General features: G+C 43.1%; 1 protein-coding gene across 3 annotated transcripts in view; it reads right to left on the bottom strand.

Moving 5' to 3' along the window:
* The window catches only part of LOC138487944 (calcium/calmodulin-dependent protein kinase kinase 1-like), a 1,547,719-nt gene that overhangs the window by 1,313,168 nt on the left and 213,276 nt on the right, over positions 1 to 21,275 (bottom strand). For 2 of the 3 annotated variants that reach the window (XM_069614593.1, XM_069614594.1), the window contains exon 4: positions 5,312 to 5,360. The exons of the other annotated variant lie outside the window; for it this stretch is intronic. The gene's annotated coding sequence lies outside the window, so the exon portion shown is untranslated. The remainder of the gene's footprint in view (positions 1 to 5,311; positions 5,361 to 21,275) is intronic. 3 annotated transcript variants of the gene reach the window in all.

Raw genomic sequence — 21,275 nt, 5'->3', positions numbered from 1 at the left:
GTAATTCTAATGTCAGAATCACTACTGCAAAATCTAGTTCACATGAACATTTCTATCCTGCGTGAATTGGAGGGAAAGACCATGAGATCTAACTTTGTGGTTGATGACGCTTGGTGTCAGAACATTCAGGATGAGTTCCCTCAGAAAGTTGTTTTCCACCAACATGCTATAGCTAAGTGTGTTATGTTGTTAGGGGAACAAGTGGCTGAACCTCAATTTTAGGCTGCCACAAAAGAATCTCCAGACTCAATGGCTCTTTTCTCCTTTAAGGAGCTATCGGAATCCGAGGTTCTAGATATTGTGCGAGCCTTGCAACCGGTGTCCTGTAGAGGTGACATGTTTCCTGCTTCTTTGTTTGAAAACTGTATTCTTCCATTAATAATGTGGGTAACAAAACGGATCAATATGGCATTGTCTGAAGCACAGGTTCCAAATTGTCTGTTGGAAGCTTGGATTTCTCCACTTTAAAAAAAAGATAATCTGGATCCAACTGTAGCCGCCAACTTTCGCCCCATAACCAATGTGCCGGTTCTGTTGAAAATCTTTGACAGAATTACCTATCGCCAGTATTGTGAATTTACTGAACAACACAGAATACTGGGGTTAGCCAGTCGGGTTTTCACATGAAACATGGCACGCTTATAGCATCAAATATTTAAAAAAGTGCTGAGGAAGATCAGATTGTACTACTCTTGTTACTCGACTTATCGGCTGCTTTTGACTTGGTCAACCACAAGCTGCTGATTGAACGACTTGTTACAATAGGGATATGTTCAGACACTGCCGCAAGGTGGTTTAGATCCTTTCCTGGGCCTAGACAAGCGAGAGTCATTAAAAATGATTATCAATCTTCTCCTGTGCTTTTGACTTGCGATGTCCCGCAGGGATCTCGTCTCTCCCCCCTACTGTTTAACGTTTATATCAAGTCCTTATGTAACTTGTTGGACAGTCTGGGTGTACAGTTCACTAATTATGCGGATGACACCCAGATTTTACTTGATTTTTGTGGGGTCCATGGCAAGGATGTGGAAAGGGTCAACCAAGTCTTCTTGGCAATCCAGTCATTGATGGCGCGAAACTCTTTAGCTCTTAACAATGAGAAGACTGATTTGTTGATCATTGGGACTGGTGCAAGGTTAAAGAAAATGGATCCCGAATACAGTCATTTCCTGATTGCAGATAATATAATCTCTGATGCTCAGCATGTTAAAACATTGGGAGTCTACTTAGATTCTCAACTAACATCTAACAAGCATGTGGCACATTTGAGCTCATCATGCTCATATATGAATAAATTGCAATGGCATATAGAAACTTGTCTGTCCAAGAAGAACACGGCAATAGTGGCATCTGCCACGGTCAATGCGAAGCTTGACTACTGTAAAGATTTGCTGGTTGGCACCTCAAAGGCCAATATTATGAAACTGCAAACTGTACAGAATGGAGCGGTTCGTACGGTATGTGGGCTCGGCAAACGAGCGCATGCGTCGGAAGCTTGTCGGATGTTACTCTGGCTCCTTGTGGAGCAAAGAGTACAGTATAAGATGAACTCCCTAGTTTACAAGTGCCTGTCGGATGATGCCCCTTTGTATCTCTGCTCACGCATTCAAAGGGCACCCATAAAACGAACTTTCTAGTCTAATATGGATGCACTCCTGGTCTGTTCACGCTTCCATCTAAAAAAGCTTGGAGGTACCAGCTTTGATGTCTGGGCTGTGGAATGCATTGCCTATTTTTCTGAGGACAATACCATCGCCATTTCATTTCAAGAAAGGCCTAAATATCTTTATTTTTGATAATGGTAACAATTAAGAAGGCTGCAGTCCTTACAGCTTAGGCCCCATTGTGTTTTATGTTCCTATCTGTCTTGTCAGTGCTCTGAGGCCTCCGTAGATAGATAGATATCCTATGTACCTAAGAGTATTTAGTACCAGGTTTAAGTGTTGTGTGTGCATTTTGGATTATCATATTCAAAACTCAATATTTTTTTGTAATGAGATCCCACAGACATATGTTACACCCACGTGGTGTAAACAATATTTTGTTTTACTTTAAACACAGATGTTTGTAGAAATCATTACAAAAGAGTTACCTTCATATCACTGGTTTTGTTTACTCTTTCTAATGCAAAGGGGTTCAATAAAAGGTTTTCAGCACCTGGAGTAGCTCTAGATGGGTCACTAGCACAGCACCAAAAGGTTTTCCTCCTGGCTCTTGGAGAGGCAGTAGTATTTATAATACAGATATATTAAATAGCTGGTACTACCCTGCAGGGTGGTCTGTCAAAGCTTAATGGCTTACCACATTGAGATGAGGTGGGTATCGCTGCATCGTTAACGGCTCGACGGCCGTCCGGCTGGGTGTTATCTATCTACCATTAGTACAGGCACGTTCTCCAGTGGAAAGCACAGAAGATAACGCACGTTCAAAAAAAGAATTTGTTTTAATTAAAATGTACCTTTTGTTGTCTTTTCACCTTCCACTCTGCACCCAGGCCATGTTAGTCCTTTTTCCTTCTTTAGTACGCACCCATATGAAAGCAGAAATAGAACTAGCACCGCCCAGTGCAGCAGCTTGGAAAGACCAAGCACAAGAAAAGGTTTGTATTTCTTTTATTTGTTCTTCGTTTTTTTAAAAAAAGAAAGAGAACAGCCGTGAGCCAGGGAATGGGACTAATTTTCAGCTCAGAACATTGGCTTGTAGCAACCACTGAAGTTTGTAACACAGGTCCAGTCATTCTCAGGATTCATCAATGTGCCAAGCACAAGACCCCTTTAATTTAGTTCACATCTATATTTTAAAGGTACAAAGTTTCACTACAACAGTCATGTTAGAGGATATGAATGCACACAGGACGGCTTAACTGAAAGTTTTCTAGTGAGCTGATGTAGCAACATTGATCCTGAGAACCTCCTGTCAAAATCTAAGACGTGTTCTGTAGGCATTTCAAAAAGCTCCCTGTTCAAACAGAAAGTGAGTGGTTGCGGCAAGAAATCAGCTTTTAATTATGAATATCAGAGGTATCAGAGCTCGCCAATGAAGTAAACAGCAGTCCAGATGTTGGGGCTGTTCTATCTGAACAATCTTTAACTTCTATTTATAGTTTAAAAGGGTATGTACACAAACAAGAGAATCAAAAAATGCACAGTCAGTGGTGAATCAATATTACAGAGAAAAACAGTGTTGAACAATATTTGCACATTCCAAAATTACCCTGATTCACTAAGATTTGCACCGGAGCAAATCAGGGAATCTGTGAGAATCTCACTTTTGTACTTTACATCTTACAACTGATTGTCAAAGCTTAAATCTCGAGATGTATAAAGCATGTGTGAGGTGCCTTGAATGATTTGTGCTTTTCATTTGCACGGGATCATCTCTGTGATGCTCCAGGCCAAACGTGAGAGGTCGCTGCTTATCTGAACAAAGCTGGACGTAAGCACCTCATTTCCGAACAATCTTCAGTGAGAATGTTCTGCCTCATCCACATCAATGTCTATCCCAGATGCTTACAGAGTATTGCCAGCCCAAGAGTGCGTGTTCCTGCATTTCTCCTGCGACATAGGGATATCAAGAAGGTGGTAAGAGTGCTGACACTGGTCGCATTAGAACCCTCAACCACTTATCGGACAGGATACCCAATTACTATTGAGTAGCAGGTACTATGAGGCCATATGATGGTCATGTGGTCTGGATAGAATTATGTTTATGGATCCCTGTATAAATAATTATAATAATCCAATGAAGAAAGTAATATCAAATTAAATACAAAAGCGGTACAGATGTGCACATTTTGTATAGCTTTTGCATTGATCTCGCATAAAACATCAATGCTTTTTCCATTCTGCCTGCTTTGTGTTGTACGGCCAAACCATGAGTCATACGGCTTGGATACGAAGCTACGGATACAGATTGTCTCCATTTCAGAACAGATGATCGCTAAGACAGGACCTTTAAAACTGTGAGTCTGATATCTTTAAACTAAGGTAAACTCAATGCCACGACACTTTAAGAAGAATCTTGTTACATCCCAAGTTGTATATACCTTTTTAATCTAATTATAACTCAACTAATTAGGATTCCTAATACTTCAAATAGGTGTCTTTTACAGGGGCCTCTTCCTGTAATTTTCTACAACTGTTGAACTATTTAAGAAGTATATCGGCTTGCAACTCCGTTAAGAAATAATAGGTGAAGTATAAAGACCTAGAAAATATGCACTCTCATGATAATGTAGTTTGATCTAACACAGTTGGATGGACATGAGGCAACATTTCTGACATACTCTCTCTTTGAATTTTTTTGTTTAGAAATGATGTTGAAAAATGAAGTTTAATTATTCTTTTGCACCTGAAGAAGAGATGGAATTCTCGAAACGCGTTGATCTCTTTGTACAGAAAAAAGTTTGTTGTCATTGTTACAAATAATTGAATGTAATTTTGAAAAGTAATGAATTCTGTTTTGTTTTTGATAACATGATATAATATTGAATGTTGATGTCGCTCATGTTTTTATCAAGTAAAATAGTGAATATAAATACAAAGTTCCAAATCTATAGAGTACCTTCTTTATAGAGAAAAAACTATTGATTACCAAGTCTCAAGATACAGACTTAAATATTGGTTGAAGTTTTTCTTCATCACAGATAGGTGTGTATTAAAGGGGAGTGTCCCTAAGTTGTGGGCACTTAGTTTGTTTTCGGTTGTAGAATTCTTAGCTGCCACTGGTATGGCCTTGTAGCACTTCAGGCTGGCTGACTGTGCAAGCTTGCCTAGTTCTGGGTTTCTGGATGGTCTAGTCCAAAACTGCTTAATAAACGCCATTGACGGAAACAATGGAGTATAGTAAACATTTAACAAAAGGCAGAATTTAATAGGATATGCAATCTCTTGCTAAGGTTGCACCGTGCAATGTTTTTTCTGTGTGTGTGTGTGTGTGTGTGAGGGGATGGGAGGTCTGTGTCAGTTCCAAGTGCATGGTATATATTCTGCCACATAATACGGTGATACCATGTGAGGCGGGGGGCTGCGTTTGGTTCACACCCTGGTATAGCGCAACATAATGTAGACCAGCAAAGCATAACAAGGGAAAATAGGCTTAGCAATGCAGAGCAAGTCATAAAAAGTCATCACAAGACACAACAAATCTTCACCAGGCATAACAAGGTATACAATCTTATTTGAGGGCTTAATCAATTTGAAATCGTTCTAAGGAAATTAGGTTACAGTATATACTAGTAGGCTGCACATTTATAATACAGGATTTGTGATTAATATATTACAGAAAAATAGGAAAAGGCATTTTTATTTACCCGATTTATCCTGAATTCAATAGGTAGGTTCGTGATTGTTCAGGTTGGCCTGAGGTGGAGAAAAAGAAAACATTGTATATGAGAAATGGTGGTTAAAATCAAGGGTCACGAGTTACTTGATTTGAGAAGCAAACCGATGTGAAAGGACAGCCTGGGTTCCTCTAAGGATGTGTACCTTTTACTCTGTGCATTGACTGAAACTGAGTCAAAGGTGCTACTAGATACCTAACTCTGAAGGCAGCCCAGAAACAGCTGTAACATCTGTGTTCAAGCATAAGGATTATGAAAAGTGTGTTATTGTCGCATGCATCTTCTCTTTGCAGCATAATGAACCTAGGCATAAGCCCTTATATGGCAATACGTGTAGGCTTTGTTACGCAGTATGTGTGAAGCGGAACGACTGTCATTCCCATAGCGGATTGTTGCTGACCACTCACACAGAGGCGAAGGGTTGTTTTACCAGGGATGCATTACACTCAAAGGAGATTTCCCCAGAGGTTGCAGAGTGGAAGAGCAACTGTGTAGCATGAAGAAAATAAGGATGGAAATCAAAATGTTGATTTCTCCATCACCCGGAAAGAAAAACCTTTAAAGCAAGAATACGATACTGAAAACATTTGTGGTGATTTTTAAAAGACCTCCTCTATTGATCCCTTGTCATGGTCTCATGCAAATATCACTTCTACCTATAAGGAGAAATACCAAATCATTATAGACCCATTACTTTGCTGGATTTATGCAGAGACGTATTGCAGTATTGATCATAAAAAAAGCCTTCAGATTGGGCCCTAGAGACTGGACACATGGGGCTCCGTGGAAACACAGGGACCACAAGGGGTTAGAAGATAACTTTAAAAAGATAGAAGCCCAAGAAAAAAAGCGCTTCCACAGGGAATGTAACATCCCTTGATTTGAATGCATCTTTTGGCCGCATTCATCAAGCTATACTATGCAATAAATACAATTCTTGGGGATACATGAGGGTTTCTAAAACTTTGAATTGTACTGCCCATGAGTACAGAGGTAACGGTTAGGCTGCATCTCTGTGGTAGAGTCAGGAATGATGTATTAACATAAGAGTGATTTAAAACAGGGGTGCATGCAAGCCCTATTTAACCTCCATATAGCAAGCAGATACGATTAATGAGATGTGTAAGGAGCATATTTTTCCCCTAATATTTGGTTATGAAAAGATACCGTGGCTACCTTACGTGTAGGTGGGTGGCATCATTATTTGATCAAATCCTTCACGTTATGGGAAATAATCAGCAGGTTAACGATTTAGAAATAAATACGGCTAAATCTAAATCCTTAAAGGAGAGTTCCGGGACTTTTTTTTTATTGTCCCTACGGTTCGGCCATGTGTTTTTAAGCATAAATCGGTAGATGGTAGAAAACTTTCCTATGGACCTTACCTGACTTTTCGTCCATTATCGCACTCGAAATCAGCCGCCATTTTCTGATAATCCTATCATTTCCCCCCATCGCCCTGGCTCACCTGCTTTTGCGGCACTAAATCAAATCCCCCGCCCCTGAGCCTGACATCAGCAGACGCGTACCGCCCATTTCCCAACGCCAAAGCACGTTTCGTGTCAACAATCGCTGCGCCTCAGCTAATGAAGTGTCGCCATGGAAATGGCAGGACGCCTCTTTCCTCAATAAGTATAAACACACCGTTTCACAACACACAGCAGCAGATTTTCGATTCCATTACTCTCGCTGTGTTACTTTGAGTATTCTGTGACTCGTTTCTGTGCTCTGGTCAGCTACCTTCGCCGCTTCTAGGCCTTGTGAACACCTGTACCATCTCTGTAAATTATTTTACTTTCTTTACCACACAATGGCTACAATAATGCCGTATATGTACGAGCCCGAGTACACCGAGGAAGAACTACTGGAAAGGCAAGCACGCGAAAACGATGGGGATTCGGACGGCAGTTGGGAGGACCAGTCAACGGATGAAGAGCCTGGACCATGTCGCATGGACGGCATCTCCACCTGGTGCACGTGCAATCGGTGCGAGCTAATGCCAACTGATGAGGAGAACTGCTGCTGCCGTGAAAATTCCGGGTGCTTGGCCTACATTTCGGAAGGCGAGCCAAGTCCGCAATGCATCACCGAGCTGCCAGAGTTCAGGGAAGCCTGCCTCTCACGGACCGTGTTGAGGATGATGATGGTGCTTATGCACGAACTTTGCGGCACTGTTGGTCCGCGTAATCCGAGTAACGAGTAAGTATACTCTGGTTGTGATGTCAGTGATGCCACTACTATTTCATGGTCGTCTCCCACATATAAAACTACATCTACATATCATTCGAATGCATGTAAATTGGTTCCATGTTGTGCATTTTCTAGATAGAATTTTTTCCAAAGCAGAATGACATTTTTTACCTGAATCGACAGTGATAAGAAAGTTGTCATTTTAATACAGTTTGCATCTTTCATTTTCACAGGTGGTACAGGCTGGTGGCCTATCGTTGCTTCACTTGGTGGCTTCACGGGAGGCTCGGACACCGCGTTCGGAGAGTAATACCTGCCTGTGCGGTACTTGCCATTAGACAACATTTCCCCAGCGACAGTGGACAATACCGCGGATTTTCCCTGGATGTGCTGCAACCGCAACTTTACAATGTGTAATGTTTATTATTTATGTTCAATTGAAATTAAGATCTAAAATAAAACCCAACATATATTTTAACAATGGTTGTTTTGATTTTTTAAATGAATCTAGTGTGTCTCCATTGAATAGTCTTCCTGTACCTTGTCTTGTCACACCACATGTCTCCGGCCAGCATCCTCCCTCACGCTGGCCGCCCACCTTCAATCCACATAACCGTTGAACCCATATGCAGCAGACATACATATGTTATTTTGCGGGTTGGCATCAAGCCTCCCGGCCTTGCCTCCTCCCCCAAAAATACTTACCACACCACTTTGTTGAAGCGTTGGCAATAAAAGGAAGGCCGTTGGATTTTATTGATACAAAACATGGTTATAGGTAAATAATCAATATGGTTGATCATAATAAATCATCCTTTTGGGCACCGGGTACAGAGATGACCCCCTCTGGCCCGTGCCGCCTTGCCACCACAGGCCAGCCTGCTGCTGACTAACTGCCTAGGGATCCAGGGTCTCCAGGGTGAACTGCACCCATATATTCTCCTGGGAGGGTGAGGTATTTATAAACTCACCCCCCTGCCTTCCATGTACTAGATCCTGCAGCCTGCCTCTTACATGCAGTTAGATGGCCTCTCCTTGGTGAGGCCCTGCGGCAAACGAGTCTTGTCTGCACGACCACCGCCCCAATCCACCCCCCGCCCTATCAAAGGCAGTTCGCACCGGGGTACTTGCGCTGGCAAGTGGAGCTGTCAGGGAGCGATAAAGGCCAAGAGGTGCCAAAGACCATGTACACTTCAAAGTGGTCTATAGAGCATGGGTTGTTGTTCCCATGTCTACCTCCAGACCCCGTGTCTCCTGCCAAGCATCCCCCTCACGCTGGACGGCCCCCCTGCAATCCACATAAGTGTGTCTCCATTCACGAGTCTTCCTGTGTCTTGTCTGCACGACCACCGCCCCAATCCACCCCCCGCCCTATCAAAGGCAGTTCGCACCGGGGTACTTGCGCTGGCAAGTGGAGCTGTCAGGGAGCGATAAAGGCCAAGAGGTGCCAAAGACCATGTACACTTCAAAGTGGTCTATAGAGCGTGGGTTGTTGTTCCCATGTCTACCTCCAGACCCCGTGTCTCCTGCCAAGCATCCCCCTCACGCTGGATGGCCCCCCTGCAATCCACATAAGTGTGTCTCCATTCACGAGTCTTCCTGTGTCTTGTCTGCACGACCACCGCCCCAATCCACCCCCCGCCCTATCAAAGGCAGTTCGCACCGGGGTACTTGCGCTGGCAAGTGGAGCTGTCAGGGAGCGATAAAGGCCAAGAGGTGCCAAAGACCATGTACACTTCAAAGTGGTCTATAGAGCATGGGTTATTGTTCCCATGTCTACCTCCAGACCCCGTGTCTCCTGCCAAGCATCCCCCTCACGCTGGACGGCCCCCCTGCAATCCACATAAGTGTGTCTCCATTCACGAGTCTTCCTGTGTCTTGTCTGCACGACCACCGCCCCAATCCACCCCCCGCCCTATCAAAGGCAGTTCGCACCGGGGTACTTGCGCTGGCAAGTGGAGCTGTCAGGGAGCGATAAAGGCCAAGAGGTGCCAAAGACCATGTACACTTCAAAGTGGTCTATAGAGCATGGGTTGTTGTTCCCATGTCTACCTCCAGACCCCGTGTCTCCTGCCAAGCATCCCCCTCACGCTGGACGGCCCCCCTGCAATCCACATAAGTGTGTCTCCATTCACGAGTCTTCCTGTGTCTTGTCTGCACGACCACCGCCCCAATCCACCCCCCGCCCTATCAAAGGCAGTTCGCACCGGGGTACTTGCGCTGGCAAGTGGAGCTGTCAGGGAGCGATAAAGGCCAAGAGGTGCCAAAGACCATGTACACTTCAAAGTGGTCTATAGAGCGTGGGTTGTTGTTCCCATGTCTACCTCCAGACCCCGTGTCTCCTGCCAAGCATCCCCCTCACGCTGGACGGCCCCCCTGCAATCCACATAAGTGTGTCTCCATTCACGAGTCTTCCTGTGTCTTGTCTGCACGACCACCGCCCCAATCCACCCCCCGCCCTATCAAAGGCAGTTCGCACCGGGGTACTTGCGCTGGCAAGTGGAGCTGTCAGGGAGCGATAAAGGCCAAGAGGTGCCAAAGACCATGTACACTTCAAAGTGGTCTATAGAGCATGGGTTATTGTTCCCATGTCTACCTCCAGACCCCGTGTCTCCTGCCAAGCATCCCCCTCACGCTGGACGGCCCCCCTGCAATCCACATAAGTGTGTCTCCATTCACGAGTCTTCCTGTGTCTTGTCTGCACGACCACCGCCCCAATCCACCCCCCGCCCTATCAAAGGCAGTTCGCACCGGGGTACTTGCGCTGGCAAGTGGAGCTGTCAGGGAGCGATAAAGGCCAAGAGGTGCCAAAGACCATGTACACTTCAAAGTGGTCTATAGAGCATGGGTTGTTGTTCCCATGTCTACCGCCAGACCCCGTGTCTCCTGCCAAGCATCCCCCCTCACGCTGGACGGCCCCCTGCAAACCGCATAATGCCACGACATATACACGTCATTCATTCACAAACACACCCCTGTTTCGAATTCTTTATAACCCACTTCATATTTATAATGAGAACTTCTTTGCACTTTGCTAGTCAACCCGTGAAGGTGCTGGTTATCTGCTCTTCGTCTCTGTGAACTTCCGTGACCACTTCGAGGAAACTCGTCAGTTTGCAACCTGTGAACTGCTCCCTGTTCTACGACAAGAAACTACTCTGATCCCTGCATCTGTTTGCTCGTCAAGGTAAGGCCATGTACCATACTCATTTTGCGTCCAATTTCTTTTCGTTCAAGACAGTACATGCAAGGAACTAGTCACATGTTCTGAGTTTAGTCAAATTATTTTTCTATTTTTTTTAAGTTATTCAAATACTTATCCGCATGTGAATAACGTGTATAGTTCCAAGAACCAAAACATACCTTGCATTGAACCTTTTATGTGTCATTTAATTTTTTAACACATTGGTATTCATAGAGAATTGTTGATCTTTACTTTTCAGAACTTTCCACAATGCCTGCCTGTTCCATTGGCGGTTGCCCTTCGAAGACCCATAATAAATCTGAAGGTACTATAATGCATGTTTTCCCTAAGACAATAGATCAGATAAGAGAATGGGTCCGATATTGCGGATATCCACCCTCTGAGCTTGAAAGTAGAGTCCTAGAAGTCTTTGCGGACAAGAGGGGTGATCGATACCGCATCTGCAGCAGGCACTTTACCTCTGACATGTACTCCACATCATTGCTAATAAAGAAGAACACACGACGAGCGAGGCGAAAATTGCTCTCAACCGCTATTCCCACTCTATTCGTCCACATCCCTCCACTGGTGAGTCAAGTTTACGTATTTATCTCTCGGCCTTGCGGTAGTGTGTAGCATTAGCTAACAATAATTTCCCCATTTATGTATCCACTCAATATGAAGGCGGAAGATTCTCCATCCGTGTCGTTATTGCAGTCATCAGCCACTTCAAGCGCCTATCGGGTAATCTTACTTGGCTATTCTGCCACTGACTTGTTTTAGGCATGTAAATCAATAGTTTTAATTTATCGTGTAATTATTTTACCTAATGGTACACCCTTGTACTCGTCCTCTAGTCTTTGTTTTCAGTTATAATTATTGTTATCCAAAATAATTCAAGTACTGTCTTTCAGGGAGATGCTGAGGGGGTCCAACGTATTGACGACAACCGTTGATGTCACTCAGATGCTCGAGGTACGTTTCAGGACAGTTCCATCGATGGAGATCATCAGATCTTGCATTCTTGTAGCGTGATTGTTACACACAATGTTTCTTTCGTTTTTAGCCATTGATATGTCCTTCTGTCGTCGCCCTCCTATGTGTCTTCTTTTTTCAATATTGTGTTCATTACTAATGAAAGTCCTATGTTTCAGGGAGTCGATGGAGCATTAGTCCAAGAAGAAGGGGGAGCGTGCAGTTACGGGTCGGCGCAACAGCTTGCAGAAGTGTGCACCGCAGTCACATCGTCCCTTGATGTTCTTATGCATTTCGAGGTATGGATACTGACAGCTCGATCAAGCGAGATCATATGACTTGATTACATCCGCTATACTTCCTTCTTTATTAACGCAAGTACTATGTTTCAGGGAGATGACAGAGCTTCTTCTACAAGAACATCACCCCTAGTAGTTGATGCAGAATTCTGGGTGGTGACACTTCCAACGATCGAGCAAATCGAATCATATTTAGATATCCATTATTTATTTTAGACAACTGATCATTTGTGCAGGTCTATTTAGATGAGCCGTTCACGCCTGCACAAACTTTCTGTTCTTTTTATCAAAATAGAAAACCATACTAATGCAATTACTGTGTTTCAGGGAGTCACTGAAGCATCATCTTCAATAATATCATCAATGGAAGTCTATGAGGAGCCCGAGGTATGGATCTTGACAGTTCCATCTAACTAGATCAACAATGCGTGAATAATTGTCGTTTGAATGTTCTACACAAAGCGTTCATTCGTGTTTTGCTATTGAGATGTACGTGGGTATTGGTCCCCAAGTACATTTTGTGTTTTCGATATTATTATACATACTAATGAAAGTTCTATGTTTCAGGGAGTCGATGGAGCTTTAGTGCGTGATGGATGTGCTTATCATGAAAATGTAGTCGTTGCAGCGCAAGAGGAAGTGGAGACATGCACACACGAGTCGGAGCAACAGCGTCCTGATGTTGAAGTTCGAGGCAAGAAAGTTTCAAAGAAAAGAAAGCAAAAGAAGGTTAGTGTCCTGGTCACTATATTATGTTGTTTTTCACTGTTAATAGTTCAATACTGTAAGTTGTGTTTAAACTGAACACCCCTTTTCCAATCTGTCCTCTAGTTGCGAGTGGGTGTACGAACTAGATCTACACAGACAGTGAAGCGAACGAGAGATGTTGCTTGTCAAACCTTTTGGCAGGGACTTGAGACTGAAGAAGCATCGTGCCAATGGGAAGAATATGAAGTGATTGACAACGGAGCTATACCACCACCAGCCATTGATAGTGAATGTCCTCCTGGTAGTTCGGATGCAGTCGGAGATCAATTCACAGAATCCACACCCGCAAAAACTAAAACCGCGAGAAAGTTGAAGAAATTGTTTTATTCACCCATCGCCGGAGAAGGAACAGATGTTGCAATGGAAGAGAATGAAGTAGACGACAATGAAACACCATCAATATCACTGAACATAGCGGAAGACGATATCAGAGATTCTACCTTTCATGTGAGTGACATGTCCTCAACGTTACAGGCCGAACCAGCTGGGATGCAGAGTGACAGTATAAGGAAAGAGGCCAAATTCATTGTATTCGATAGTTGTTTGATTGATATTATTATTCGGATTAAATGTGGGCATTTGGTAGGTGGGGAAGTATGTGGGGAGCCATTGATTAATGTGACTCGTGCAATTCGAGGCACTAACCTTAAAATACATGCCACCTGTACAAAATATCATCCTTTCACATGGTCTGCACAACCTATGCTGGGACAACTGCCAGCAGGCAATCTACTTTGTGCAGCGGCTGCACTTTTTAGTGGTTCAAGTTTTAAAAAATTAGAGTCTTTCTTTCAGTTTGTGGGAATCCATTTCATTGCGAAAACTCAGTTCTACAAATACCAAACCGATTATCTATTTCCAGCCATTAGCGAAGCTTGGAGAATGGAAAAAATGTCTATTGATAGTACATTCGCGGGCAAACGGTTCAGGCTAGCCGGTGATGGACAGTGCGACAGCCCAGGATTTTCAGCCAAGTACTGCACCTACCACTTTCAGGACATGGAAAGTAAGAAAATTGTGAGTTCGGTGGTCGTGCAGGTGTCACAAAGTACATCCTCAGTGGCCATGGAGAAAGTTGGCTTTGTAGCATCATTGCAAGAACTACAATCGCGGGGAATGGTGATCGACCTGATAGCCACGGACAGACACGTTTCAATTGCCAAGACAATGAGAGAACAGTACAAAAATATAAATCACCAATTTGACGTTTGGCATCTTGCAAAATCAATCAATAAAAAATTGTCGGCTGCAGGTAAAAAAAAAGAATTGCAAGGTATTTCACAGTGGTCCAATTCAATCAGCAACCATCTTTGGTGGAGCTCAAAAACATGTGGAGGGTCGTTGGAAATTCTACTGGAAAAATGGCGGTCAGTAATGCCACACTGTACAAACGTTCACCGATGGAACACGAACCAACATTTCCACAATTGTGAACATGGCCATTTGTCCACAGAGGAGGCACGGAAGAAGAAGTGGTTGATTCCTTCATCACCCACTCACAAAGCCATTGAAAAGATTGTATTTGATAAAACTATAACAAAAGCTTTGAGGGGACTCACGGAATTCTGCCACACAGGAGATTTGGAGGTGTTCCACAATATGTGCCTAAAGTACAGGCCAAAACGATTGCATTTTGGCATGGAGGGCATGATAAATCGGACTCTTTTAGCGGTCTTGGCACATAACCATAATGTTGGCCGTCAACAAAGTAGGACGACCGGAACTTTAGGGACTCTTCGCTACAATAAGGCCTTCACTAAAAGAAGTAAACAATGGGTGATCAAACCAGTGTTTGAGGATATGCAATATGAGTTTATTGAGAAACTTATTGTTGACGTCCTAGATAGGCACATAAATGGAGTTGTGAACGAACCTGTGCAGGGGACAACTGCATTGCCACCCAACATTGCCTCTGTTCCATGTCCACCTAAAGAAGAACTCATTGAGAAATACACATCACGGTTTAAATGATTGTAATTTGATTGTCTGTTCTCTCGAGTCTCCTCATGTCGCAGGCCCATTGAATATGTGTATCTATCCAACCTTGTTCATTTGCGCATTAAATTAAACCAAACAGTAATATAAATCATTTTTCAAAAAATATAGAATGTCTCCGTATTTATGGTTCTGTGGGGCTGCAAAGCACGCAGACAAAATGCAAAGATGGAGTGTAAATTTCAAGTCCTGTGAGAATGCCTTACACTGAATGTAGCTAACTAGGAATGTGTGCTCGTTCAAAGTGAAGGTCAGCTGCTTTGATTTTTTCTCGGGTGCCAGAATGGCCCACGACTCAGTATAAGGTTCTATTGTTATTTGACCTTGACAGGCCGGGACCACGTAAGAAACGATAATGAATATAATTTCAGAAACGAAAGCCATTTCATGTTCGTTCATTAGAAGAAATAACGTCGGCATAGAAGGAGTGGTATTTCGGGGCTGCCCTACGCACAGACACAATGGAAAATGCAAATATAATGTAAGTAACTCTTTAGATGAGTTTATACCGCAATTTAATTACTATACAGTAGCTTTAAAGACGGGTTAAGTTGTACTTGTTCGTTCTATGTGGCATATTGTTTTGTACCGCGCACTATCTTGGGGAGAACCGTCTCCTTTTACGGAAGCACCTCAAAACCTTTCTTCTGCTTTCTCTCTCCCTCTCCCCTGCTACAACTGGTCCACTGTCTGCGATCTCGGTCCTGGGCCCTTCCACTCTCCACCTGCACTCCCTGTCAACCCCTGCACTGAGGGACTGTCTCAGTATCCTACAGCCCCCCCTTGACGTTTAAAACCCAGTTGCACTGTCCTAGCTATGAAATAATTTCCCGACCGAATATATAAAATGAATAATTTTAATAAAGATCTGATGGTGAGACTAATTTAATTTTTTATGTTTTTCAAACAGGTACTTGACCCATTATTGTCTGTGTCACGAGTACCAGACACCGGCGGATGGCTTTTATAACCGCCAGTTGCTTCTCCGCGTGAACAACGTTACCACCCTGACCATTTTATGGGACGATCGCCAAGTACAAGTATGCCCTTACGCGGTCATAACGGCTAGATGCAACATACAGACCGTTGTGGTGGCCTAGTTCCTCGTCGTTGGAACAGCCATGCGATTATCAGTGCGACCGAAGAGCTTATTTTATCGTAAACCAACACCCTGTGTACTGCACACGAACATCGCTTGCCTCAAGACGAACTATTTTGGATCGAGAGCAAATAAAAATGAAAATCGCTGAATATTCTCTAAACATTTGATGTCCAATAAATGTACTTTGCCAAATGTACAATCTTGCAGTTTGCTTTTAAACCACAGTTTCATATTCCGAATTGTGGCGCTGTATTGTGAGATGATCTAAGACCCTGTGTACAGCAAAGGAACATCGCGTGCCTCAAAACGAACTTTTTGGAACGTGAGCAAATAAAAATGAAAATCGCTGAATATTCTCTAAACATTTTATGTCAAATAAATGTACTTTACCAAATTTACAATCTTGCGGTTTGATTTAAAAGTACAGTTTCATATTGCGAATTGTGGCGCGCTGTGTTGTGTGAGCTGATCTGTGTTGATTTCCGGGTTCTGTGTGGAGTCGCGTAGAAGACGCCTGGGCGCGTTTGCCTACGCAGCACAGTCACGTCACGGATAGAGGTGGGGAATATGAATGTTTTGATAAAGTCTGTTTCAGGGGCGGGGGATTTGATTTAGTGCCGCAAAAGCAGGTGAGCCAGGGCGATGCGGCAAGTGATAGGATTATCAGAAAATGGCGGCTGATTTCGAGTGCGTTAATGGACGAAAAGTCGGGTAAGGTCCATAGGAAAGTTTTCTACGATCTACCGAGTTATGCTTAAAAACACATGGCCGAACCGTAGGGACAATAAAAAAAAAGTCCCGGAACTCTCCTTTAACATTTACAAACGAAAAGTAAAACTTAATGTTTATTTGGACCATACATAACCAACAATTAGAAGATGAAGAATTAACATATTTAGGTTTTCAAATAAATAAATAGAAAGGCGAAACTAAGTATTATAGGAGATTGAAACAGAGTAGTTAAGAAAGAGTTAATGTGATCAGATTTAACGCAAGAAATCCCTTAAAATTTAGCACTCATTTGAAGCAAGTCCAGCTTAACTTTGCACCCCTTGTTGCGCAGCGTATGACTCCAATAATGGCATCACAGAATGTCAAGGGTTTTGTTATACTATTGTTTTTTTGGGGCCCACTAGCCATGGCCTTCGTCCTTAGCCACTTTAGATGTTGCACCAGTAACTTTTCTTGAGGCCCACTAGCCAGGGCGTTCAGCCATGGCCACTGTAGATGTTGCACCAGTAACTTTCCTTGGGGTCCACTAACCAGGGCGTTCGGCCACGGCCAATGGCCACCGCCTTCAAATACGGCCACTGTACATTTTGCACCAATAGTTTTCTTTGCGGCCCACTAGCCATACCCCTCGGCTGTGGCCACTGTAGATCAGTTATGCCATCAATGTGGTCATATGCTGCACAGCAGGGGCGCAAAGTTAAGGTGGATTTGCTTCAAATGCGAGTGCTGCATTTCAAGGCTTTTGATGTGTTCCATCTTATTGTCTTAACTCTGTTAACATGGGTGTTTTCACAGAATTGCAAAGGTTTTGTGGCTATGTTTTTTCATGTTAAATCTGATCACCATAACCATCTCTTAACTAAATTTAATTCATGGAAGTTTCAGGGGTTTTGTTATACTATAATTTCTTTGGGACCCACTAGCCATAGCCTTTGTGATCACATTGGGCATAAAATACATATTTTTTCACTCTCTTGCGCTTCCTGCGGGATTCCCCCGATAATGGCAATGAACTATACATACAAATAGCTTTTTTAGCACTTTATTTTCGAATACCCTGGCATTAACCCGGTAATCGCTTGAATCGAGCAACAACAACAAAAATGGCAGTTTTCATTTCTGAAAAGCCCTTCTGCTGCAAAGCACCATGAGAGATATAGCTGTATTTTGTGGGCTCGGGGCACTCCCTTCCCTGTCAGTTATTTTAAAAACTCCTGGATGGAATAACCCCAAACCTGTCCCGCAAATTAAGTCAACTCTTCATGCTAAAATTGTTTCTTATTTAGTCCAAAACCGCCAAGCAGTTTTTGCGCTTCGCCTTTACCAAAGCTTTTTCTCTATGTGAAAATGAATGAGAGTAATGTTTATTGCTTTCTTAATACTTTTTTAATTTTGCAACAAATGTTTTCCAAAATGTCCAGTCTGGAGGGGCCCGTGACAGACTTTTTGTTTGGAAAATATCAGCCATATATGTCTTTAAAGTCAAAAGTTATTATCAATAGAATGTTCGTATTTCCAATGACTCAAGGCTGTCACCTTAACTATAGGACAGCCATCACCACCCTTTAACATATATACCAGGACATTACAAGATACATGCTTATTATCAAGAGATGTCAGCCTGGCTGCATACTAAGTGCCTGATTCACAGAATCAGTTTATAATGGCGCAATCCCACAGGAAAACGCTGTGTGAATCAGGCCCTAAGAGTGGAGAGTAAAAGGTTTGTGTAAGTACATGCGGCATGCCGCTTTGTGGACATGCGCACACTCCTGCAATAAACTCATTAAACCCGTGTAGCACTACACTGCTGCTTTTGTGGAGAACAATGGCACAATAGATCAGCTGTTCAAGCAGAACGATCAGAGGAGATGGAATTAAGATGCTGGGAATTTCTAAATCAAACCCACAAAGATGTCAAGCTGCCTGTGCACAGGAGACCATCCCTGAGACAACAAATGAATCACTGCAGACACAGAGATGTGTGCGTGTGCTCAGAGCAGCAGAACCAAAATGGACTCACATTTCAAAATCACATTTCACATCCATCTGGCTTTCATCAAATCCATCTGGACTTGTTCAGATCCAGCTAGGAGACAATATGTGTAGCGCAACGTGCATGAAAAAACATTGGCCCGCTACATTGATGCATGTGCATTTGACACTCGCAGGCACAAGTGTATAGGCAATAACCTATTCTATAGAGATAACGTTTTGTAGTGATTCTAAAGAATGCCTTTTGCCAGGTGAAGTAAACGAGTACAGGGCAACAGTGGAGATGTGAAATGTTATTACTGCACAACAATGAGTGATAGAATGAGACTGCATGACTCGGTTATGGTATTCTACTTGTGAAGGGCTGCCATTTGCACACTCAAGAGTGCTTATTGTGATCTTAGCACATGGAAATCGTTTTTGACCTCCTCTCAGCCAATCAGAATGTTTGCATTGCAGTCAATAACTACTGGTATTGACTGCATTCTGAACATGCTGTCTTCAGAAACAGACAAGTAAAGAACAATGCAATTTCCAGGCAAGGTTTTGTTTCAACAGGACAATTCCTCTCTAGGATGACTTTTTTGGGCTGCAAATTGCTATTTAATGTTAATGTTAAAGGATATTTGTATCGCACACTATCACCACCGGAGTAGTCCCCTGGCACTCTGACAAAGTGAGGGATGGGGGGTGGGGGGGGGAGATTTAGTGAGAATAAGCGGGAAAAGTGCAAGAGAGCTGTGATGTGCTGTTGGCGGCCTCAACCCGGAATTCAGTTGGCTGGGCTTGGGGTGTTTTCCGGTCGGTAGTCGTTGTGTGCTGTTGTGTGTTGTGCCAGTCTATGTGTGTTTCGTTTTGCTGTTGCAGTGTAGTGAAGTTTGTGCGGATAGTTGTGCTATAGGCTTGTGGTTGTGTTTGGTTAGAGTTTGAGAGGTACATGCAGAGGGGTGAAATTGTTAGTGGATTAGTTAATTGGGCAAATGCTAACAATCACAATTCTTTCTAAGTGTGGCCATGCTGACATTTTAAGACATCTAGATCGCTGGGTAGTGTTCACGATTACATCTAGAGGTGACGCCGGCTAATGTTCACAATTACGTCTAGGTGACGCCGGCTAATGTTCACGATTACGTCTAGATGTGACGCCGGCTAATGTTCATGATTACGTCCAGGTGTGGCACATGATGACATTTTAAGCCATCTAGATGCGACGCTAGCTAGTGTTCACAATTACATCTAGAGGTGACGCCGGCTAATGTGCACGATTACGTCTAGTGACGACGCCGGCTAATGTTCACCATTACATCTAGGTGTGGCACATGCTAACATTCACAATTCCATCTAAGTGTGGTGTGTGCTAATAATCACAATTCCATCTGAGTGTGGCACATGCTGACCTTCACGATCATATCTAGATGCGACGCCGGCTAATGTTCACGATTACGTCTAGGTGTGGCATATGCTAACATCTACAATTCCATCCAAGTGTGGTACATGCTAATAATCACCATTCCATCTAAGTGTGGCACATGCTAACAATCATAGTTCCATCTAAGTGTGGAACATGCGCCCATTCATAATTCCAAAAAAGTGTGGGACACGCTACCATTCACAATTCCAACGAAGTGAGGCATATGCTACCATTCACAATTCCATCTAGGTGTGGGACATGCTACTGTTCACAATTCTATCTAGGTTTCGGACATGCTAACATTCACATTTATATCAAGATGCGATTCGGGCTAGTGCTCATGATTTCATATAAGTGTGGCACACGCTAACATTCCCAATTCCATCTAAGTGTGGAAGATGCTACCATTCATAATTCCAACTAAGTGTGGGACATGCTACACAGGAACACAGGAACACAGGAACACAGGAAAGAGAAAGATAACACTTTGGAAAATGCATTTGCTTTCTTATAGAGAAACCATTTACTTTTACATGTCACCAATTGCATGCTTCTGTTAAACCTGTTCCAGTTTAACTAAGTTGCAATTAAAATGCTTAACTACTACCTACAAAGAAATTAAACCACATTTAATTTACCAACTCAGTTTGTCCATCTACTTTACTCACTTTTAAAGCACCATTTATAACTTCACAAAATCTCCAAAACATATATTGCCACTTCCACCATGTGCTATAGCCTTATAGATCTCGGGAGGGGTCATTATCGCTTGGGATAATGACACTTCACCAATTTATGGTATGAGCAAATTATCCTTGATAACCACACCTCCCTCAGTCTATACGGCTATATTATACTGTCTACAAACAAACACATGCTAACTGTCTCAAATCTACCACAAGCGCAGGCTAATTTCAGAACTTGTTCAAAGTTGTGAACATTTCTAAAGCTACTTTCCAGGTAAGGCAGGTTCTCACTGTGAAATAAAAATACATATAAACAATTACATCCAATATGGCAGACCTTTGCACAAAAGATGTGTCACTGCTCCACCTATGAGCTGGATATACTGCCTCCCTGGACGCTGTTCTATATTGCCAAAGGAAAGCAAAGTCTGGCAGAACGTGGGGTAGTCCTGGCAGCTAGATTAAGGCAGGGTCTGCTTTCACCATTTTAGGTTCAATTGTTTTGGAGGAAAGGCCATCTCTCTAGTTGACACCACATTCTGAAATCTTCAAAGCTTTGTGTACACGCATTGGCAATGCAAACAGTTTGAGCTTTTC

The sequence above is a fragment of the Ambystoma mexicanum genome, chromosome 9 (genome assembly GCF_040938575.1).
Source record: "Ambystoma mexicanum isolate Mex_15411 chromosome 9, UKY_AmexF1_1, whole genome shotgun sequence".
NCBI classification, from domain to species: Eukaryota; Metazoa; Chordata; class Amphibia; order Caudata; family Ambystomatidae; genus Ambystoma; species Ambystoma mexicanum.
Note: the sequence above shows the minus strand (reverse complement) of the source record. Positions and strands in the feature narration are given on the sequence as shown.